We start from the raw sequence: 21,536 nt of genomic DNA on the forward strand, positions 1-21,536 counted from the left end.
TTTACCCATTCCCCAAGATAAGAATTTATCTTTTACCTACATCAGTTCATTTTTATTTGCGTCAGTTCACTTCAACAGTACATTTAGAAAGACTTGTTCTCAGTCTGAGTGTCATCAAGAGCAGCTGTGCCATTACATTTTGTTGCCAAATATTGCCAATTTGGTTGGCGTAATACCTTATACTAAATTTTTTTTGCTTTAATATCATGTGTCCAGTTCAGCTATGATAGAGAGGACATGAGATCCAAGAGCGAGGTGACATAAGCTTGTCTGATTCTTGCTTGTATGGGCTGTAAGTCTGGCAGTAAAAGTACAACAAAGGTGTCATGCTTCTGTAAGAAGACTGCTTACTAGACTCCGAGTTCCTGGACAGAGGGAAGAGACAAGACTCTTGCACGTGTATCTGAGCCGGGGACGGTGTCCTGAAGCATCTCATCTGCTCCCTGCTGGGTCTCGGCAGCCTGTAGTGAGATGGGGCCGCATGACTCTTTCTGGCCAATTATCCGCAAAGGAAGAGGCTGTGGCAGAAAGTGCTCGTGGCTTCTGACCATCTCCTGAGCTTAAGCTGCTCAATTCTGGTTCCCAGAGAGTCATTTTCTGTTCCCAAGGGATGCATACTAGGCCCCACTGCAGGGGCAGAGAACTGGTGTAGACAGCATGGGGAGGTCTTGAGATCAAATTCTCCGGTGTGGTCATTTGACAGTATGTGTGAGTTTAATCGTTACGCTCTACTCCTTACATTTACACACTGTTGTCTGTCAAGTTCTATTTTTTTTTTTAATAAAAACTTATATTATTAGTTCCACAACCCTCCACCCCCGCTCTAGTTCTCCAAGATGCTGTGTAGGCTTTTCAGGCCTGAAGTTTGTGCAGGGACGGGGCTCTGGGTGAAGCTTTTGCTTGGTTATGAGGGTTTTCTTTCTTTGTAAATAGAAGAGAAACACACCACAACAACGAACATTTATTTCCTGGACGGGCCTGCAGTCAAACCCAGGCTCTGCAGGCAAAAACCTCCTTAATGACGTGTGGTCGGTCAGAGGCACCTACGGGTCACCCCGCCACAAGCGTTTCCGTAGTGTAGTGGTTATCACGTTCGCCTCACACGCGAAAGGTCCCCGGTTCGAAACCGGGCGGAAACAACTTCTTTTCTGAACCGCACGTCACTTGATTGCAGATGTCGACTTCCTTATGTCCACAAACCACGGGCCAGTCAAGCCGTCGCCGCTCCTGTGTGTTGGAAAGTAGTTTTCCTGGGAGACCTGCGCTGCTGCTCCCCTCCGCTCGCCTCTGCGGTCCCGGGGCCCGTGCGCAGGGGGGTGGGGGGAGGCGCGGGGACAAGGACGGGGGCGCGCGCCGCAGGGAGGGTCGCTCTCCTCGGAGTCCGGGTCTCCTCGGAAGGCGCGGCTTCCCCTAGGAGCCGAGAGGCAGGGACACCAGCCGCCAGCCCCACTCTGTTTCTTGGCAGGCCCCTATTCTCCCCCCGATCCGCTGACCCCGGCGCCGGGGGAGCAGGCGCTGCGGGGCGCAGAGGGGGTGCGCTCCCCGCCGCGCGCGCTTCCCGGAGGCTCGGAGCACGGCCGGGTGCGGCGGCAGCAGGTAGGACCCGGGGCTCCGCGCTCCACCTGCGGGGGCGACTCTTCCCTCCCCCGCTCTGCTGGCTGTCTGCGCAGACTTCGCCGGGCGGTTCCTTCCCCGCCCCGGGAGGTCCCGGGCTCGGCGAGGAGGGAGCCCGCGCCCCCTCGCGGTGGGAAAGGCGCTCCGCTCTCCCGGCGCTTGTCCCGTGCGGTTGTGGGCGCCGGCGAGCTGAGCGTGCCAGAGCCGACCCGGGTCACAGCCATACCAGGTCACAGTGGACACACATAACCATGAACTACAACACGAACGACTATACACAGATGTGGTAGTACTTCAACATAATATGGAAAACAGGTGTTTATTTGAAATTATATTCAATTTGCTGTTCTGTTGCATAAATACTGTTACTCAGTCAAAACAATAGGACTGGTTAAAAGTAGCCATTAGTAACTAAGGGACTAATTGAACAAATAATATATGGGAGGAAATATAACAATATTTTTATAATGTTTCTGTCCCTCGACACAGAAACTTAAGCTTCTTATTGCTTCTGTCAGTTTTGTAGCCTACGTTATTGTGTATGCATTAAGTACATACGTGTAATATTTTTAAAAAGGAAAACAAATACAATAGGACACATTAAACATATTACCTATATTAAATAAAAGATAACAACTTTTTTTTTCCTGTCCCATGATACTGTAGGATATCTTTACTTTTTGCTTCCTTTTCCAGTAATGAACTGCCTGCAGCCTTTAGGAACTTCTTCTTTTCTTTAATGTAATGATAAAACCAAGACCAGTTAAAGATAAAATTCACACTGATATGCAGCTCTGTTCCACTCAAGCCCATGTTACACTGGTCCTTGTGTCAGTTCAGTGCAACGACACCCAACTGATATCCTCTCAATAAAACCAAGCGTGGAATCCTCAGGGTTTTACTTAATAGCAACATCCGGTTCCTTGGACAGGTGGGAATTATTTTCTAGCTCTGCGAAAGTGTCCACCTACTTTCCATCTTGTTTGGGTTGACCAGCTGTTTGACATCAAGTCTTCTGCATCCGTAACTTCATCATATCATCTCCATGTCAGAAACGTCCACTGGCTAAAAACATTCCATAGCACATTGGACACTATTGTATCTCAACCACTCTTTCTTGGGGAAAATGGTTTTAAAACACAGACGTAATGTGAACCTGTAAAATAAAAGTTGGATTCCAAATAAGTTACGGCTTTAGTAAAGAAATGAGAAAGTCCTGCCCTTTGTGGTGATTTTTTTTTTTTTAGTTCTATGTGAACTAGCCTTATTTCCAAAACATGGAGTCATTTTTCCACTGTATGAGTTTTTCGACATTGAACAACCTGCCTCATCTAGTCGGTTCATCCCTTCCTACTCTGCATATGCCCTCTTCAAAGACCACCAACCAGTTTGGGAGCATCTGTATTTCTGTTTTGCAATGATCTTTTTCTACATTCTCATCCTCAACTGTGTTCCTAACTTAAAGGAGGGAATTCTCCTTGTCCCTAATTTTGAAAATCTGATTTTGTGACTTTACAAAACACAAGTATTTTTACATCTTTTCTGTGGCCAGCAGCAATGATAGCCGTCCTGCACACAGGTGTTTAAAGAGGCCAGATCCTTTCATTTCTAGACAGTCAAAAAATCTCATTGTTTCTGCAAATTTCGAGAAACTGAAAAGTGAACAAAACCTTTAGTTGTGAAAGCTTCACTATCACAGGTGAATAAGGCACACCGTGTTCGGCATGAGCTGTGCTTTACAAGATGTGACGTGTGACACGGGTGGGACCTTTAGCAGATATCAGCTTTTCCTGTTCTTTGGTAAGACATCCGTTGGCTGTATTTGCCAAAATTTACATCTGTGCTGTCAGCTGAGTATGCAGATCGACGAACAAAATCTAGTATTTATTTGGGCAAAAGATCATGAGGTTACAAGTGATGTGGGCCATTCTGATAGAGTCGATCCCTGGTTATCTTTAATAGGACCTAGAGGATGAGGGACTGTGTTCACAAAAACATTTACTGAGACCAGGAGGGAAAAGTTACATCTCATTCAAGGAGAGACTTTAGCAAAGATGTGCATCTCTGAGTGTCTTGGCCTTGTTTAGAAATTGTTTGGTACTATAAAAATATTCACCAGCTGTGATGGTTCATTTCATGTTTCAACTTGAATGGGCCGTGGTGCCTGGATATTTGGTCAAACATTATTCTGGTTGTTTCTGTGAGGATGTTGTTGGATGGTATTGACACTTACATTGGTGGACTTTGAGTCAAGCAGATCGCCCTCCGTAACGAGAGTGAGCTTCATACAACCAAGTGAAGTCTTGAATGGAAAAAAGGGCTGGTCATCAGGGGACAGGAGGGAATTTTGACACCATGCTGCCTTTGGATTTTATCTGCAACATCAGGTCTTCCTGGTTTCCCAGCAGACTCCCTTTGGACTCAAAGTATCGCTCCTTCCCGGGTGTCTAGTCTGCCAGCTTCCCCATCAGAGTTTGGACTCACTGAGCCGCCACAATCATGTGAGCCAACTCCTTCTAATGAATCTCTTTCTATAACGTAAACATCCTATTGGTTCTGTTTCTTTGGAGAAACCTGACCAACATACCAGTTATTATTGTAAAGTATGTAACTCTTCAAGAGTCCATAGGTGGCCCCCTATAGTTTCTACAGCAGTGTTCTGATCCAAGTGATCTTTTAAAAGGGGGTCTTGGTCCTCCTGTCCATGCAAATAAGGAGTATCGTTGGCAGTACAAGACAGCTGGCAGTCAAGGATGCCAGTCCTCGAGCAGCAGCATTTCTGGTGTTGGGGGTGGGGCACCACCTCTGTCACCTGGGGGGGGGCAGCCACCTCTATCACCTTGGGGGGCTGTTGGAAGTGGCTGTCCATCCCAATTTGGGAAGGGGGTCCATGGAATATCCGTATTCTCAAAGGAACATAAGATCCAAAATATCCATGACACACTGATGAGAGGAGGAAAGGACTAAGGGGTTATTGCAGTTAGTCATAGTCACGTTAATCTCCGCTCCAGGAACCTCATGATTGCTTTCACAGGATATATACAAACGAATATAAGTGAATGTAAGATAATATAAACATAGTATATGTATAGCATAGATACAAATATAATATGTTATAAATAGTATATAAATATCTAATTGTAGTCTATAAATAATAATAATATAAAAACTTATCAGAGTTTCCGGGAAGAAGATGTACTTATCTCTGTCCTTTCATCGCGAAGTGCAACTAAAACCCCTGTACATTATACATAAAGTAGACAGAAGAAGAATCCGGAAGGTGGAGAAAGGAAGGAGCCCGGCTAGGGACCTGGGGCCAGAGGAATGGTCTCCTGGGTCCTAGACTTGGAGCTACGTAAGCTGGAAGCCTGAAACATCAGTGGGTGCAGACAGAAAACTTGAAGAAAAGCTGCTCTCTCCTGTCAGAAGACCATCAAAGGACAGCCCAGCGTGACAAAACACTTCTGGACGATAACTGCCGTCCTCTAACCACACACCGCATTAAACTGTAGACTCACCACTACCCAGGGCAGCAAAGGTCAGGCAGGAAGCCCAGACTTGTACCCCCACCCAGCAGTATCTCTCCCCCTCCCTCCCTGCTAGGGTGGTGATACAGGAGCCTAGTGAAGAACAGGACTTTCGTCATTGCCCGGTGGTAACTGGGTCCTGCCTCCACCCACAGCTCCGGGCCAGGGGAGACTACACGGGAGCCAGAATTCTCACCAACTGCCAACAGAAATAAGATGTTCCCCGCCTCTGGTGTCGGTGGACCTGAGTGGGGGATTCTGGACTTTTGGACTGTCCACCTGGCAGTAATGCCCCCCCCATGGGGGGGTAGAGAAAGCCAATTACAAGAGACGGTTTAAATAAGAGCCGGGGTCTCATAACACAAAGTACATAATGTCCAGATTTCAGTTGAAAATCACTTGTCAAACCCAAAACTGGAATAATCTCAAACTGAATAAAAGAGACATTCAACCAAGTCCAATAACAAGATGAAAGGGACGTTAGGAGCATCTGACAGAGATTTTAAAGCAGCCATCTTAAAAATGTTTCAATGAACAATTATGAACATGCTTGAAACAAATGAAAAATAGAAAGCCTCAGCCAAAAAAAAAAAATCAGAAAAAAGAAAGAAAAAATGTAAAGGAATGCAAAATGAAAATTTTAGAATTGAAAAATTCAATAGCCAAAATAAAAATCTCAGCGCATGGGCTCAACAGAAGAATGCAAACACCAGAGGAAAGAGTCTGTGAATTGGAAGACGGAAAAACAGAAAGTACCCTCCAGCAGCCCTAGCAACGAATACACTCATACACTGCTGGCGGGGAGTTACTACAGCCGCTGTGGAAACACTTCGGCATTTTCCTTAAAAACTAAATATGACATCACCATGAGACCAACAATTGCCTCCTGGGCATTTACCCCAGAGAAGTAAAGACTTATGTTCACACAAATAACTGCGTAGGGAAGGAAAAACAATTTTCCTCTATCTTCTAGATTCTTGGCTGAGACCTCCCTGTTTAAAAGACAAATTAGCAAAAGAAAAAGAAACAGAAGTTTAACAATACGTCTATCTTCTGTATATACAGTAGTTACACGGTATTCCTGGGTCTCTCTCGTGTATACAGAGGTAACATGTTATTAAAGTTCTGTTTCTTTTACTTTTGTTAATCTGTCTTTCATAATGGGTGATGGGAGGGTCTCAGCCAAGAACTTAAAAGGGTAGAGGGAAGATTATGTTTCCTCTCCCTCAACTGTGTGTGAATGTTTATTCATCACAGCCAAAACCTAGAAAAAATCCAGATGTCCTGCAAGGAGTGAATGGGTTGAACAGTCCTGCCATGGAATATTGCTCAGCAAAAAGAGGGAAACACTATGGATACCTTTAAGAATCTGGATAAATCTGCACAGAATTTTGGAGTGAAAAAAAATTCCCAAAGGTTACATACGGTATGATTCAATTTACGTAACATTCTTGAAATGGTAAAACTACAGAAATGGCGGAGAGATTAGTGGTTGCCAGTGGTTAAGGAGGGAATGGGGGTAGGAGGAAAGTGGGTGTGGTCCTTAAAGAGCAACTTGACAAATCCTCAGGCTGTTGGAAACGTTCTGGATGGTGACTGCTTGAATGTCAATATTCTGGTTGTAATATTGTTTTGCAAGATGTTGCCTTTGGGGAAAATGGTAAAGGGTACATGGGATCTTTCTGTATTATTTCTTACTACTGTATGGGAATCCACAATGATCTCAAAATTAAAAAATTATTTAGAAAACTTAAGTATTTATCTAATACATTCAGATCTCAAAGCATTTTTTTAAAAATATTATTGTTTCATTTGCTCTCAGTCTTTTATTGTATGTTTTTCCTTCTGCTCATCTCTGTTCCTTCATGATATCACCTGGTTACTTCTGGTGTAAAGCTTTCACAAAAGCCAGAATCTACTATGCAGTAATTTTCACAACCAGGTCACATCCAGTCCCACTTTTACTCTTGATGTCCTCTTCTGAATTCCGTCCCCCGTTCTTCTGCTCCATTTTCATTTACAACCAACCTACGAGTCCTCTTTCCCTCCTTCACCCAAAGTCACTACACTTTGCAGAGTTAAGGGAATCATGTGTTGTCACTGATGACATTTTTCATGTCTAGGTACCGGTTCCAGCAACAAACAAAAGGAACATCATTTGCTGTCTCCAAACGATCATTTCAGATACAGATTTCTTTGACTTATTGCTCGAAATGCCTTTACCTAATGTTTATCTGAGCTTTGGATGAATGATGGGAAGTAGCAAGACACTTTCAACTTCTGTTAAAAACGACTTTTCCCTGCTCCTGCGGCTTCGGAGAGATCAGTTCACAGGAGAGAATCCTAACGAGAGGAGTCAATTTATACAAATGATACCAGATTTGTTTACTTTTCTTATTTTTTCTTGTGTTCCTTAGAGATTAATGCTCACATTTCTGGGACTTGAAGCTAAGCCATTTGAAGCCATGGGGAGACACACTAGAAATCTTGCACAAAACCAATTTGCATCCATGTTCGATTTCCTTACTTGAGACAGAAAGAAGAAATTGGCTCTTTGTCGTTCCATTTTCAAAAATTGGTTGAACAGCCACTCACTGTAGCTGTGGTGGATGCTCTGATGGGGAGAAGGGGAAACAAGAAGAGTCAGGAGAGGCTGTCCAAGTAGAACAGTGATGCACGGAGACCAGTGAACTGCTCGCTGTTTCCATATGACAAATGCATACTGAGCCCAAGGGCCAACTCCTACATCCCACTCAGGTTTTTGGATTCCTGCCTTCAAACTCCATTGCTCTCCACAATTTATTGGTGGTCACGGAAAAAAAATTCTGCACTCCACAGTTTCCAAGACAGAAGTTAAGGTACTCTCCTGAGGCCCCACTGGGAGCGTTTCGTATTAGGGTTTCTCTACAGAAGGCCCCACTGTCATAGCCTACTTTCCTTGCTGACATCACGGTTCACAATTCTCTCCATCAGTTAACTTGTAAACACTACACAGTATGCTCTGTCATGCTGTCTTCATCTGGTGACAGTCCTCTCCAAAATCACAGGAAAGAAAGGGTGAAGGATTCTAACACAGGAAATTCTGTTTAAGCGGCTGTGCCATGAAGCCAAAATATGGACGTTTTCCATGGCATGTGGTTTAAGAGCTTTCACTAGACTGTGCTGCTAATCTATCCTGATCATTCGTCAGAAAATACATCAGTATCAGACCGGAAGAACAAAAGAAGATCCTTCTTAAGGTGCAATGAAGGTACTCCTCTGTGGAGGAGATCATGCCTGTACTTAGGTACTCAGAATTGTGGGTGCTGCTGGATTTTAAACTCTGGGAGGTTGTCGGGAGGGACCATGTGTGGCTTTGGGCCATTATGGGTTACATGGTGAAGACCAGGCTGGATCATGGCATCATGTCCATAAACATTTGTCAGATCAGTGAACAACATTATGGGTAACTTTCTGAAATGTATCCGAAACTCTCTCTGACATACCATTGCCCCCCAGGTGCCCAGCAATGTCCCCCAGAAGTCTAAGTAAAGACTGGCAATGCACCTGTAAGGGGTCAGCCCCTCGCAATTCTGGAAGTTTCCATGGCAACAGGTACATATTATTTCTCATTTTGCCCAACTTCAATATAAGAAAATCATGGCTATCTCTTACTATCAATAGAATAAACGACGTGTGATGGAAAGTTGACTTGAAACAACACACAAATCACCCAGCACAAAGTAGGCCCACAAATGGTTAGTGTCTTCATTGAGAGCAGCTAGGCTGTTACCATATATATGTTAAAGGAACTAGTTTCAAGGATGACAAAAGCAGTTTTGGCACAGAAATCTGGAAACATTTGGTTCTGTTGTACAGAGTTGCAACCGTGTGTCCCTCTCAACCTAGTGATTAAAGCAAGCCCATAAACTTCAGAAGGTCAGGTTTCTGAACCCGACAGGGAGTCAAGGATACAAAAGAACCTAAGGAAACTAAATCCCACAAAGAGGCCTCCACAGGATGAAAGAGGCCTCTGGTTGCCCTTCTCCCTGGCAGATGGGCAGAGGGGCAAAGGAAGACAAACCTATGAAGACCCGATCAGGAGAAACTGGAGGAAACTCGAAGAGACTTTTAAGGTTTGTTGGCCAGGCAACCCAAACCACTGCCGACTGTCTCTGCTAGGGAGAGTAAGCCAAAAGGGGGCTGCGGGAAAAGTCCAGAAAGTGGAGAGAAATACCCACGGAGGCACCCGCAACGGCAAGGCCTTCTAAAGTCAGGGAGAGTGGCAGGAAAGCTAGGGGCAACCAATCCAAGGCACTTTGCATTAAACTGCCAACAGCCAGGACTGAGAGCTGAGAGAAATCTCTCTGAGGCTGTCTGGAAGGAGAGAGATGGCCCAGCCACAAAAATAGCCCGGGGAAGACTGGAGAGCAAAGAGGATGCCCAGCAGCACGAAGAGCTGGCCCTTAGGCAGGCGAGATCGCCCAGGGTTTGGAAAGCCAAGGGAGCGGCAGTGCAAAGTGCAAAGAGAAAAGGGGCGCGAAGAGCAAAAAATCTGGCTTTTCAATTCACCTTCCACTGAAGTTTTACTAGAGGACAAGCAAGTGCGGACAACCGCGAGCTCACACGGAGGGTGCTGACGCAGAGAAGGAACGTGGTCTTACAGCTTTTATTTTACATCAAAGCCAAATTTATAAATGGCATAATGGAAAATAAGTAAATAAATAGTCGATCTGCCTTGTCGAAAGAGCTGTCCTTTCTCCAAAGGAAAAAAAGAAGAGAAAAATTGTCTTTCGAGGCTTAGATACATGTTTGTATAAAGGGGTCCATGAACTTCAGAAGCAGCAAAGGGTAGTGAGTTAGAAGGAGGCATGGGAGGGCTGTCGAGTCCAACAGAGAACAGATAAAGGCCCGGGCTCCGAACTTACCCTGGTTTTGACTTCTTTTGTCTTGGATTTAGGGCGTCGTAGTTCCCGACGGAGCGGGGTCAGAGGCTGTCGAGGGGGCGGACCCCACAGTCCTCGCGTCCCGCAGTCGCCAGCCCTGCCCTCGGGCGCCACCACGCGCCCGCGAGCCGTACTGCAGCCCCGGATTCCGGACGCCGCTCGCGATTCCGGGTGGGGCGAGCGCGGAGCAGCCGAGGCCGGGCGGCTGGGGCTGCACCGTCCGGCGGAGCTGACGCGCCCCAACGGCCTCCAGGAGCGGGGAGCCTGCGCGGCGCGCGAAGCCGAGTCCTCCGAGCCTGCGCGGCGGCGGGTCCCCGGCCAGGAGAATGGGAGCCCCGCGCGGGACTTCCAGCTGCCGCCGCCGTCACTTTGAGAAAGACTAAGTTTTCCCGGAAGTCCGTTCAGCTGGGTCGGCACCGGGAAGTAAGTCTGTTTTCTCTTTCTTTATGGAAGAAAGAACATTTCTCTTAACCTCTTAGAGGGGAAGGCGTTGGTGGAACTTGGCGGGGCATGACTTTAACACGTGCAAGTAAAGAGGCTGCCCTAGGGTGGCCGGTTAGCTCAGTTGGTTAGAGCGTGGTGCTAATAACGCCAAGGTCGCGGGTTCGATCCCCGTACGGGCCAAATCTTTTCCGTCCAGCACATCCCGGTGGGCTCTGTTGCCTCCCGCCCATTGACAAATAATCTGACGTCGCCGCTGCTGGGCGTTGGGTTCGGAAGCTTTACTCTTTTGAAGAAAGAAATCCCGTCCGGGAATCCGGAGGGAGCGAGGTGCTGCCTTTCGGGACGGGTCACGAGGGGCGATCAGAGAGGGCTTGCACAGCTCCGGAGACTTTGTCGTGACACCTTGCAGGCTTCCGGAGGAGCGGGCGGCGCTGGGGCAGCAAGTGCGGTCGCGGAGGGGGGGGGAGCGGGGCGCGGGGCGCGCTCGCCGCTGCAGCCCCTTCCCTCCTCGTGGCGGGAGACGGTCCCCGCTCGCCGCCGCTCTCTGCGGCGCGCACGGCTCGTTGGAACATTTACGAGCTCCAGTCCCAGCCCCGCGAGTTCCGCGGCGGCATCTACGCGGCTCGGGCAGGGTGGGGGCGGGAGGAGTCTCGGGCCGCCCCGGGTCCTAGCGCCGGCCTCGATCCCCTCCCCCCCCCACCTCCCCGCCCGGATCCCCCGGCCTCCGCCACCTGCTTTCCTCGCCCCTCCCACGACCCCGCAGGCTGCCAGCGTGCTCTGCTTTTCCTCCTGCTTCAGAGTCAGGGGCTACCACAAAAGTGACGTTAACCGTACTGATTAAATAATAACGAGAGCAATGGCTCAAGCTTGGTTCCTGGGACGTAGGAGATGCCCAGTGAATCCAAGAAAGCAGGGCTTCGTCTGTGTGCACAGTGACGAGCTCAAAGTTAAAGGCTGAAAAACCTATTTACAACATTAATAAAGGATATCTACTTCTCCATGGTATATTAAATACTATACCTAGAAATTTGTACAAGGACTCGACAGGCCTTTGCTGACTTCGGGGACGAAGGGGCAGCCCCGCCACGGATGCGGACACGCGCTAGGAACTGAGTGTGACCGCTCACTGACAGCCTGCTAGGAAGCGGACGTCTCAGCCCCACACCTGCCGCCAGGAACCGGGGCCTGCAACACCTTCATGCTAGCCTGATGAGCCCCCTGGGTTTTGTTTTTCTTGGATAAGGTAATAGCTTCACGTGGTCAGTAACTAAATGGGTGCGCCCCCCACCTGTCCCTTTTCCACCTGTCGCTGCTCAGCACTGTCTCCCAGATGTAACTCCTATTCTTAGTCTCACGTGTATGCTCCCTGATTTCCTTTATGCATGGAGATGTAAATATGAATATAAATTTTCTCTTTCTAGTTACACAACATGTCACATTGTACACACTATTTTGCATCGTGCTCTTTTCACTTGATGTATCTTGGAGGTGTTTATTGATCAGCATATACTGAGCTGTCAAACAGCATATTTACTATTACATACCATACAGAAACAGAGCCTATTTTCAGTTGAGTTGGTCCAGCTAGCCAGAAGCTGAATCTGAACTTTTAAATCCATTTTTCCCCCGACTCAGGAAGTATACGAGTAGGGCTGGCAAGAGGCAGGAACAGGACACCTTTAACTTTCTGTTGTATTGTGCATGAAACACTTTCTGTGTGAATTTCAAATAGCACTGAAGCAGGAGCTCCAAAGCACACCGTTGATCAAGGGAAATTACTTATAGATTTGTTCAACGATAATTTTCAGAAAAGGGTAAAACTGTGACTCAGATATAAAAATGAGCATGCTGTTAGACAATAAGATATTTTCTTTTGTTCACAAGAGCGAAGTCTACTAGACTGTTACGACTCAGCATAGATTGAGGAAAGAGAAAGAGCTTCTCTGTAGATCTAGACGCTAGAACTGTGTGACAGCGTCAGCCATATTCCAGACAAACAGGACAGTCATCCCTCAGTCAGTCCTCTGTAATTCTTGCTCCCCTAGATCTTGAGTTAACAGTTGTAAGGGTAAATGGAAATTATTTTCTCTGTTTATATAGTGAAAAGTTGTTCCTTGCAGTGTTTCCTTGGATACGTAGTGAATCTGAGTCCTTACTCTAATCTTCAGAATAGAGATAAATATCTCTATGGATTAAGTCCAGTCTTCAGTTTTTACAATGTAGACTATTTCTAAGGCTGTGGGCCAAGTAACCTCTAGGTATATAAAAATGTACCTCCAGAATTAGGTCAGGGGTCTCTCAGGAGATTGTCGGGAGACTCACAAGGTGCAGCCTTTTGCTTCTCCAGGAGATAAAGAGAAGTCAACATTCTTTCTTCAGCTTTGCTGTAAACAATGAGTCAGATTTTGTCAAAATCTTGTTGTCACTTCTGTGCTGCATTATATACGTGTAAATACGGTAATACTTCATAAAGTGTGTTCTCTCTCTTCTGTGGATAAGGAAGCATCTTTCTGCTGGCAGAGTCCTTTTATTTCCCCAACACAGTTTCATGAACCCATGTGCTTCTTGAGAAGAATTCTGGAAATCCAGACTCAGTAGAATGGTTATGGTGTTAGAGTGGTTGAAGCCATACCACCGGGAGTCTGTAACCACGTGTATCTGGTGTAGCCATCTTTTCCTGTGAAGCTTGGACACGGTCTTTCTTTGTCAAAGATGGAGCCGATTGCAAGCGCTTTCCCAACAAAATTACTATATAGAGAGATGACAAAGGATTTTAAGTGGTTGTGATTGATTTATTACTTACAATTTTTGAAGGCAAAAGGGCTGATGAGAATTCATAACAAGAATAATGTCACTAGCAGGGAATTTGGTTGTTTCTGTGGCATGCAAAACAAGATCACAAAGCCAGTCTATAATAAGTTCTAGACAAAATAGTTGTAGACATAATGACCTATCATATTTTCAAAGAAGATGAAAAATACTGCATCTAATTTATAGAAGTGGGTGAACATAATTTCCACAGAGAAAACGTCTTGAAATGAACATATGATAATCCTGAGACATCATATGCCACAAACATACAAGTCACATAGGAAGAACACACCAAGGCTATGTCTACAGTATGGAGCAAAGAGCCTTGGTAAGTCTGGAGTAAGTACTACGTATTTATACATTAATAAGACTTATTAATAATTAATAACTGCGGTAAGTCCCCAAAGTAAAACTCAGTAGCCTAGAAGATTCTAGATTCAAATTAAAGAAGTAAAGTTGTGACCAAGTTAACATAAAAATAGTTGGAATTATGCCTGATTACATTCTACCCCTGTTGTCAAATAGCAGGCAAAACGACACATGTATGTTGATGGAAATATCGCATGGACAGTAAGATCATTGGTAAACCTCCAGGAATTTCCCATTCAGTGTGCAGTTTCTGAAATATTTATATTAACATTTTACCCACGCAACCTTGACTTAGGGAAGACTAAGCCTTTCTCCTCCTCTTCTCCTTCCTCTTTCTTCTCCTTCTTCTGGCTTCCCTTCTGATTTTCAACTCTTCCTGTGCAATTTGTCAGTAGTAACATATCAAATAGCCTTGGTTCTTTCCGGCATCTCTCTTTTTGCAGGGCAAAAGAACTAGAGCCCATCAGCCTTTCATAAAGGAAATCTTTATGATTTTCCAGGTCTCTCCTGGGAAGTCTCAAAGACAGTTATAGGTGGAAAAGATATCTTGAACGTTTTATCGTACATTTAGGATTTGATTTGGGGAAGGCAAAAATTAAAAGCTGTTGGGATATTTGAACACTTAGGAGAGGAATCAGATCATGGTTGCTGGAGAAAATACTTGGCTACTTGTTTCAAAGTTACAGTAAAACATTTTAAAATAAACATAGAAGGTAACATGATGGTAAAGAACTGTAGTTCATTCCTCTGTGAGAAACCTTTGCTGTCTTCAATAATGAAAGACAGCACAGTCAGCAGAAACTATAAAAGGTTATTCTGCTAAAATACAGAGTATTTGCTCTCCAAGAAGATGACACAAGGGAAAACCAAAAGGAACCTGTCATATTATGGGGGCAGCAAGAAGCAGTAAACCAAATATCAAAGTGAAGCAGACTTTCCTAGATTTTAATAGAGTTTATGGCTCTTCAAACTCGGGTATTATAAATGAGGATGAATAAACTTAACTTTCAAATTCTGTCCTTCATTATGCTCTTCCCCATTCTGGAACACTGACACTGTACTTTAGGACTGGCTTCAGGAATCCACAAGGTTGGGACTCATTTCGTATGATGACCAAGCTGTTACCAACACGGATGGTGTCCCACTTTGGTATCTTCAAATGAATTAGTGAGTAAGGATCGTAAACATTTGTGTCGGGATTGTTTGTAATGGAACAAGCATTCCGAGTTTGTATTTTAGACACTTGAACCTCCGAGACCTAGTTTGTTCAGTTGTTCACAGTGGTTTTTAATAGCAGCTCTCCAGTGTAAAGGACCCCGAAATACCAGACTTCTGACTGTTCCCCCAGGTGGCCTGACCGGCCACGAAGCGTGAAAGCAAGGGACACGGGACTTGGGATGTAGTCCTCTGAGAAATATTTGGCCAGTTGCAGCATGTAAATAAATAGATCAACCAACCCACCATTAACAAGCATATTTCAGGGTTTGGTTTATAGATCTGTTTAAAACCCCAAGCCACTGCTTATAAACTGCGAGGTAGCCTTGTTTTCCAACACTTTCCCTGTCGCGATGCCACCGTTTTGTTTAGTTTGATCTGCCGGTCTTGCTTTCTTGAATTTGGTTTGATCATTATCTTTCTAAGAAGACTTCTTGTCAGCCCACTTTATTTATTTATTTTTTTTAAAGATTTTATTTATTTATTTGACAGAGATAGAGACAGCCAGCGAGAGAGGGAACACAAGCAGGGGGAGTGGGAGAGGAAGAAGCAGGCTCATAGCAGAGGAGCCTGATGTGGGGCTCGATCCCACAACGCCAGGATCACGCCCTGAGCCGAAGGCAGATGCTTAGCCGCTGTGCCACCCAGGCGCCCCTCTTGTCAGCCCACTTTAAATAAAAGATCCTCACCGAACCCGTTATCTTGCAAAACTTAAAATGTTGACACCGTATGTTCTGTCTCATCTTCTGTCATCCCTCCGACTTCCTTCCTCCTTCTCTTCCTAAGTTTGGCAAAAGACAGAGGAGAGAGGATTCAGCTTCCTTATCCATCACCCAGGCTGTGGGGGGCGTCTGGGGGACATACTGATAATGGTATTGAGAGTGGAGAAGCCTCCCTTTAATCCGTCGTGACTTTGGAGAAGCCAACAGTGTTAGGCAGGGAGGTCTGACCCCTGTTGTTCGCTTCATGATTCAGACAAGGATTGATGGCGTGTCTGTTCCTGCCTGACGGAGTTTTTGGTAGGTAGAGGACAGGAGTAACACTTCACTATGTGATCTCTGGGTCTCAAGGCATTTTCAGCCTTCCCCGGATTTAGTTCCTGCAAGGAGAGAATACTGCAGTAGGAAAGTTCCATGAGGCTTGTAAGTGAGCGGGGAGGAAAGCCCATCTCCCTCGTGCCTTTCTGCGATCTTAGCTGAGACCCCTGTAAGGAAAGATTAAGAAGGGCAAAACAACCGGATTTTGTTAACACGTTTACCTCCGGTGTTACCTCGGGAGACACCCCGGGAAAGATGAGTAACTGTTGAGGAGGCTTCGAAGTCCAGCTCACACAGCTTTTGAACCAAGGACAATAAATCCGTGGTGAAAAGACGTAACAAAGGGAAGGCAGATTCAGGCCAAGTGCGCTCGGAAGCAAAGCAGGGTCGGGCCTGGTTAGTACTTGGATGGCAGATTCAGGCCAAGCGCGGAGATAAAAGTTGGTCAGTCAAGTTTGCGATGTGACTGCCAGGGTGCTAGGCTCTAAAGTTGTCTCTGCGGATTAACCTTTGTCTTTCCCGGTAGAGAGGGAAGAAGGGACCTCTTTGTAATCTTCTGTCCTGCTTCTAGGCAGGTAGGGGGGAGGGCAGAGAACTTTTTGGGAATCTGCTTCTTCTCATTTGCTTTCAGCTCGCAGTCACCCGTAGGCCGAAGTGGCAGAGTTTGGGGTGGTGTCATCTGCCACCCTTCACCTCCATCTTTTTGTTCACAGTCCTTTGGTTTGGATGTCGGCAGGCGCAGAACTGCTAGGAGTACAAGGGAGATGAAGCCAGGTTAGCTGTGCCGTGTAAGCGGGATTCCAGGCACGGGCAGGACCGGGTTAAAGACAGTGACGCTGGAGGAACGCCAGCCAACAACTTTGAAATCTCTTTACACAAGACGGAAAAGCCCGTGCGCAGGCCCGTGCACACACACTTTAGGTTGTGGACTACAGTGTCACTTCGGAGTCAAGCAGGCGATAGTCCCTTTGTGGTTTATTTCTTCAGAATGTCACTGAGCTCCAGTCTTGCCCCTCGCACTCTGGCTTGTCCAAAACCAGAATGGTGAGTGTTAAGTGTCCGGGGCGCTCTTACTTGTCCTCATAAACGATGAGTCTGACTCACACCGGATGCCACGGCTTCTTAATTCTTCGTCTGACACTGACAACCAAACTCCCTCATTTAGCTGAAAATGTTGGCTGTCACAGAGCCAGAGATTGCAGACTGAACCTCCAAGACAGAATGTGGGATGTTGCTTTCTAGCACCTACTGCAAGATAACTGTCGCTCGGTTCCTAACCTGGTCTTACCTGTCATGGGCAAAGCCGTCGCTTTGATCAGCTATGGAAATGAGACTCGTTTTCCCTTCATCCCAGTCCGTCACCACGTGATGCAATCACCTAGCAAGAGACTGTCCTCAGTTGGAATAACAATTGAACACAACTACCTGCCGTACAAATTCTTCAAGGCGTCTCCAACATATCCAAGGCAAGGACACTGTTGAAAATAGAAAACGAAACAAAGAAGGCCCCGCTGGGATTCGAACCCAGGATCTCCTGTTTACTAGACAGGCGCTTTGACCAGCTAAGCCACAGAGCCCCTTTTTGCATTTATGTTCAATTATATCATATTTATACCATTTTCTGTGAAATGTGGCAGTTTGTCAGAAATTTACTTGATTCCATGACAAAGAGAAGGTATCTGTGTTTCTGAGCGTTTATGAAAACAGAAACTTCAACATTTAGAAAATGCATTCTTCAATGCAAAGTTTAAAATTTTAAATTAAAAAAAAAAGGGTTAAATTCCTATTTCATGGTGACTATCGCCATCTAGAGGAAATGTTGGATATTGCAGCACCTTCTAATTTTGTTTCTGCTTCAATCCACTCATTTTGTCCACAAATGTTGAGTCACTAATGTATGTACTTTTCTAGGTACTTTTCTAGGTATTGAAGATAGAACGGCAAACGAAAAGCAAACGAAACTTTCTTTCCTTATAGAATTTGTATTCTAGAGGGAGGTCAGGAAAGCAAGTGTAAACAATTTGCCCTAACCTCTACCCCCCCCCCCCAAACAACAATGCGGGGTGGAAGAACTAATCCCACCACCGCCAGGTCACGAACCCACAGTGCTACCTTCTGAGCTAATTTTGTGCATTTGAACAAGACTACTGTGCTTCCTTCTATTTTATCTGGTTGGCTCAAGCAAGCAAGCGGGGCTGAGGACGCACTGATGGAGAGGAGATGTGCAGCCACCCCACTTCCAACTTGCCCAAACCAGGCAATGTCAGGCCCCTTCTTTCACAGTTTGGAGCCCCACAGATGTGCTCAGCGTGGAGTTCCAAGGAGGAAACTTCACTTCGGGCACAGTCTCGTTCTGTTCATTGACCGCTGGGTTAACACTGAGTTGATGTCAGTCTTCGTCAAGACAGAGAAACTGAGTGGAGGATACAGAAAAGTCAGGAGAAAAGTGGGGTACAGTGTGATAAGTAACCCCCACGGGATGCGGGGTGGGGGGGATCTGGGCTTGGTCAAGGAGGGGCTTAGCCAAGTCACATGACCTCTCCTGGGACAAGTTCTGCCTCAGGTGTTGGAAAAGCAGATGGGGTTGTGGCCGGTGTGGCCTGCATGCAGCCCAGCCCGGGGGAGGAACAGATGGGCCCATCAGCCTGAGGTGTTTAGGTACCCACCCTGTGCTTTGTGAGTGACGAGGGCCTGTGCATTCACCGGGCATCCACAAAGGGCAAGACTCTGGCGTGGTGAGAAATCACTTGGGAGACTTCCTTGGGACAGAGCCTCTGTATACCTGCTTTCCTCTGGACATCTCCACCCCTCCGGGCCAGCCCACCCTGTATCTGACCTATTTGCCCTTTCTTACAACACTTCAAGGTTTATGTATTCCCTTTGTCCCCAGGTCCTGCTGCCTTCCTCTCCTTATATAAGCTAATTTGTTTATTGTACATCATTTTGACATGTATTTTTTGTAAAGTTGACATTGCGTGCACATATATTATAAATTTACATAAATGGTATATTATGTATTTTTATGTCTTTTAAAAACACTATGACTTTAAGATCCATCAAAATTGTCCCACGTCTACCTAAGTCATGACTTTTGACTGCTGTATAAAATCCCCTGGTGGGCACTCACGATGTGTTTCCTCTCTTCTGTCCCAATGGTGGACTCACAGGTTGCCTCCACTGTCTCCCGATTCCAAATAACACTGCCTTTTCATCCACCCCCTTTATGTCCGTGTTTGCCAATTTCCCTGGGCTGTAGGAGCAGAATGGCTAACTAGTCCCAGTCTATTCTCCAGTCCACACCCCACCAGCTGTGCATGCCCTGTTATCCTTGTCCACACTCAACACTATTCGGCTTTCTACTTTGTAATCTAACATGAGTAATGAATCTCATCATTTTTTTAAAATTTGCATTTATGCTTTCTAGGGATTTTGAGCATCTGTTTATATGCCTGTTGGCCACTGGCACAGCGTCTTATGACATCGACTCTTTTCTTACAATTTGCCTGTTCTTACTGAAGTTGGTGTGTCTTTGACGTGGACGCACAGGGGTATATTGTATATTGTGGCTGTTGGGCTACTGTGAATTTTAGATCTTGCAGTATCATCTCCCCTTGTGTTACCTGTCTGTTGACTTGTCAGTGGAGGAACTTAATGACAGATGTTGTTAAGGATTTTTCTCCTCCCTACCCCATGGTTTGTACTTTTGAGGTTACGCTTAAAGGGTCTTTCTCTGTTACTAAGTTAAAAAATGTTCTCTCTAAAAAACAAAATATGTGTAGATTTTCTTTTTCACATTTGAGATGTTGGTCCATCGAATACTCTAGATAAGTGTGTTGGTTTTTTATATGACAGTCTATCAGAACTGTCTCTTCTGGTTCTCAAACTTTGGTTTGGTAAGGGTCTCCAAGATGTGTGATCGCTCATGTGGTGTCCTTTATCTTACCCTCTTCACATTTCCATGCAATTACGTATTTAATAAAATCATTTTTCCTGTTAGAATATCTATCTGCAAGGTCAGGGAGAATCCAGTTATTTCCTAATGCCCTGTATGAATCATAACATGGAAATAATATATTTTAATAAAACAATTGTTCAAATTATATTTTATGAATTTCCCATCAGATAACCTTCCATAGATTTGTCTTGTGTTTATATTCTTGTAAGCCTGGGCCTATGTTTCATGGACCTATAAAGTCAATCCTAGGTTCCCCAAACTGTAAGCAAGTATTTTGGATCTTACAAGAAAAAGATAGGAGAATACGGATTCTGAGTTGCTGGGATGGATGAATGGGCAAGGTGCTGAACTTAAAGTTTGGGTGAGCCCACCCTTGCTTGTGGCAAATAATCTTATCTTCTAATTTTTCCTCTTCAATATGAACTGGAAACCCCTCTTGTTGGTTCCAGAAAACCTATGGATTTCTATTTTGCAGTCAGGCCATTTGATTATTTTTCTCTCTCCTGTAATCCCGCATTTTACCACCAGAGCTTGGAAACAAATCCTATGAGACCGTGTTTAATAGGCACATGATTGGACCTTCCCACCATGGTCTCAGCCCACCATGGATTTGGCATCACTGCTCACGGTCATCAGTTTCTAAGTCTACTGTAATTTTATCCTCAACAAAAACGTGAGCTGAGAAGACGGTGCGAGACACACAAAAGGATTATGTGGCCCATAAACAACGTCCTCGGCCTAGTGGCCTGACTTTCAAAGGGCTCCTAACTCTTCACGAAGGCTCTGGAGAGCAAGGGCCCAGAGTTTGAAGGAGACCCTCAGACCCATATTGTGTCTGAGGAAAGAGGAGACAGAAAGAGAGAGAGATTGTGTAAGGGAGGTAAAATTTCTCTTCTAGGCTTTTGGGGTTTCTGGCTGGGCCTAAGAATTAAACGGACATAAAACAAATTAGTAGGAGAAATACACATTTCAGTAAGTAATTTTTACATGGCCGTGGGAGCCGTCACAAGAAAACAAAGGCTGGAAGGAGCAGTCAGGGCCCCTTGCTACTAGGTTGGGCTAACGGTGTGAAAATGGGACGAGACAAAGCGGTTGGGAGAGGGCAGTTAACTGTGGACGGGTGACCAGGAAGACAAGGGTTAGTTTCACCAGGGTTTTGGTGCAGATTTCTCTTGGCCTGGACGCCCTGGCTCTGGCGATAAGAAGGCTTCCTTCCTCCCGGACAGGGAGGGGCTCCTTTCGCAGGGGGATTTTACCTCCTGCTTTCAGGAACAAAAAGGAAGGTCAAGAGTGCTCTTTCTTCCACCTGCTGTTTTTCAAGTGCCTTTAACTCAAAATAATCAATATGCCAGAGCTGCATATTTTGGGGTGGCATGCTCTGAACCCCGATAGTTGAAAACGTTTATTTGTGCCCCATCTTGATGCATACATATCCTAAGCTTAATCCCAGCTCTGACCCAACCGCAAATGAAGGGAGGTCAGGACAGCGCCGCTCACTCGTCTGTAATTTCCCGGACCTGAAGGCGGGTGTTTGCCGGCACGTCCGGTGCAGGTGCGCGCGCGGTTTAAACCGCAGCTCCTGCGCGGGGCGTGGCACGTGGCCGGCGCTCGAAGTACCTGGTCTCGGGAGGAAGGGGCG

At 45.8% G+C, this 21,536-nt stretch overlaps 1 long non-coding RNA gene and 3 other non-coding genes across 4 annotated transcripts; 3 read left to right on the forward strand and 1 right to left on the reverse strand.

The window, feature by feature from the left end:
- The first annotated feature begins 1,066 nt into the window (after positions 1-1,066).
- Positions 1,067-1,139, forward strand: TRNAV-CAC. The gene has a single exon. It is a non-coding gene; the product is annotated as a tRNA-Val (tRNA).
- Positions 1,140-10,351: 9,212 nt separating this feature from the next.
- LOC103665079 lies at positions 10,352-20,034 on the forward strand. Its single transcript, XR_569230.2, has 2 exons — positions 10,352-10,489; positions 16,656-20,034. It is a non-coding gene; the product is annotated as an uncharacterized LOC103665079 (long non-coding RNA).
- Positions 10,617-10,690, forward strand: TRNAI-AAU. Its single transcript has one exon. It is a non-coding gene; the product is annotated as a tRNA-Ile (tRNA).
- On the reverse strand, positions 17,446-17,519 carry TRNAT-AGU. The gene has a single exon. It is a non-coding gene; the product is annotated as a tRNA-Thr (tRNA).
- Positions 20,035-21,536: the final 1,502 nt, after the last annotated feature.

This window comes from Ursus maritimus, unplaced genomic scaffold, assembly GCF_017311325.1.
Source record: "Ursus maritimus isolate PB19 unplaced genomic scaffold, ASM1731132v1 scaffold_30, whole genome shotgun sequence".
In the NCBI taxonomy this organism is placed as follows: Eukaryota; Metazoa; Chordata; class Mammalia; order Carnivora; family Ursidae; genus Ursus; species Ursus maritimus.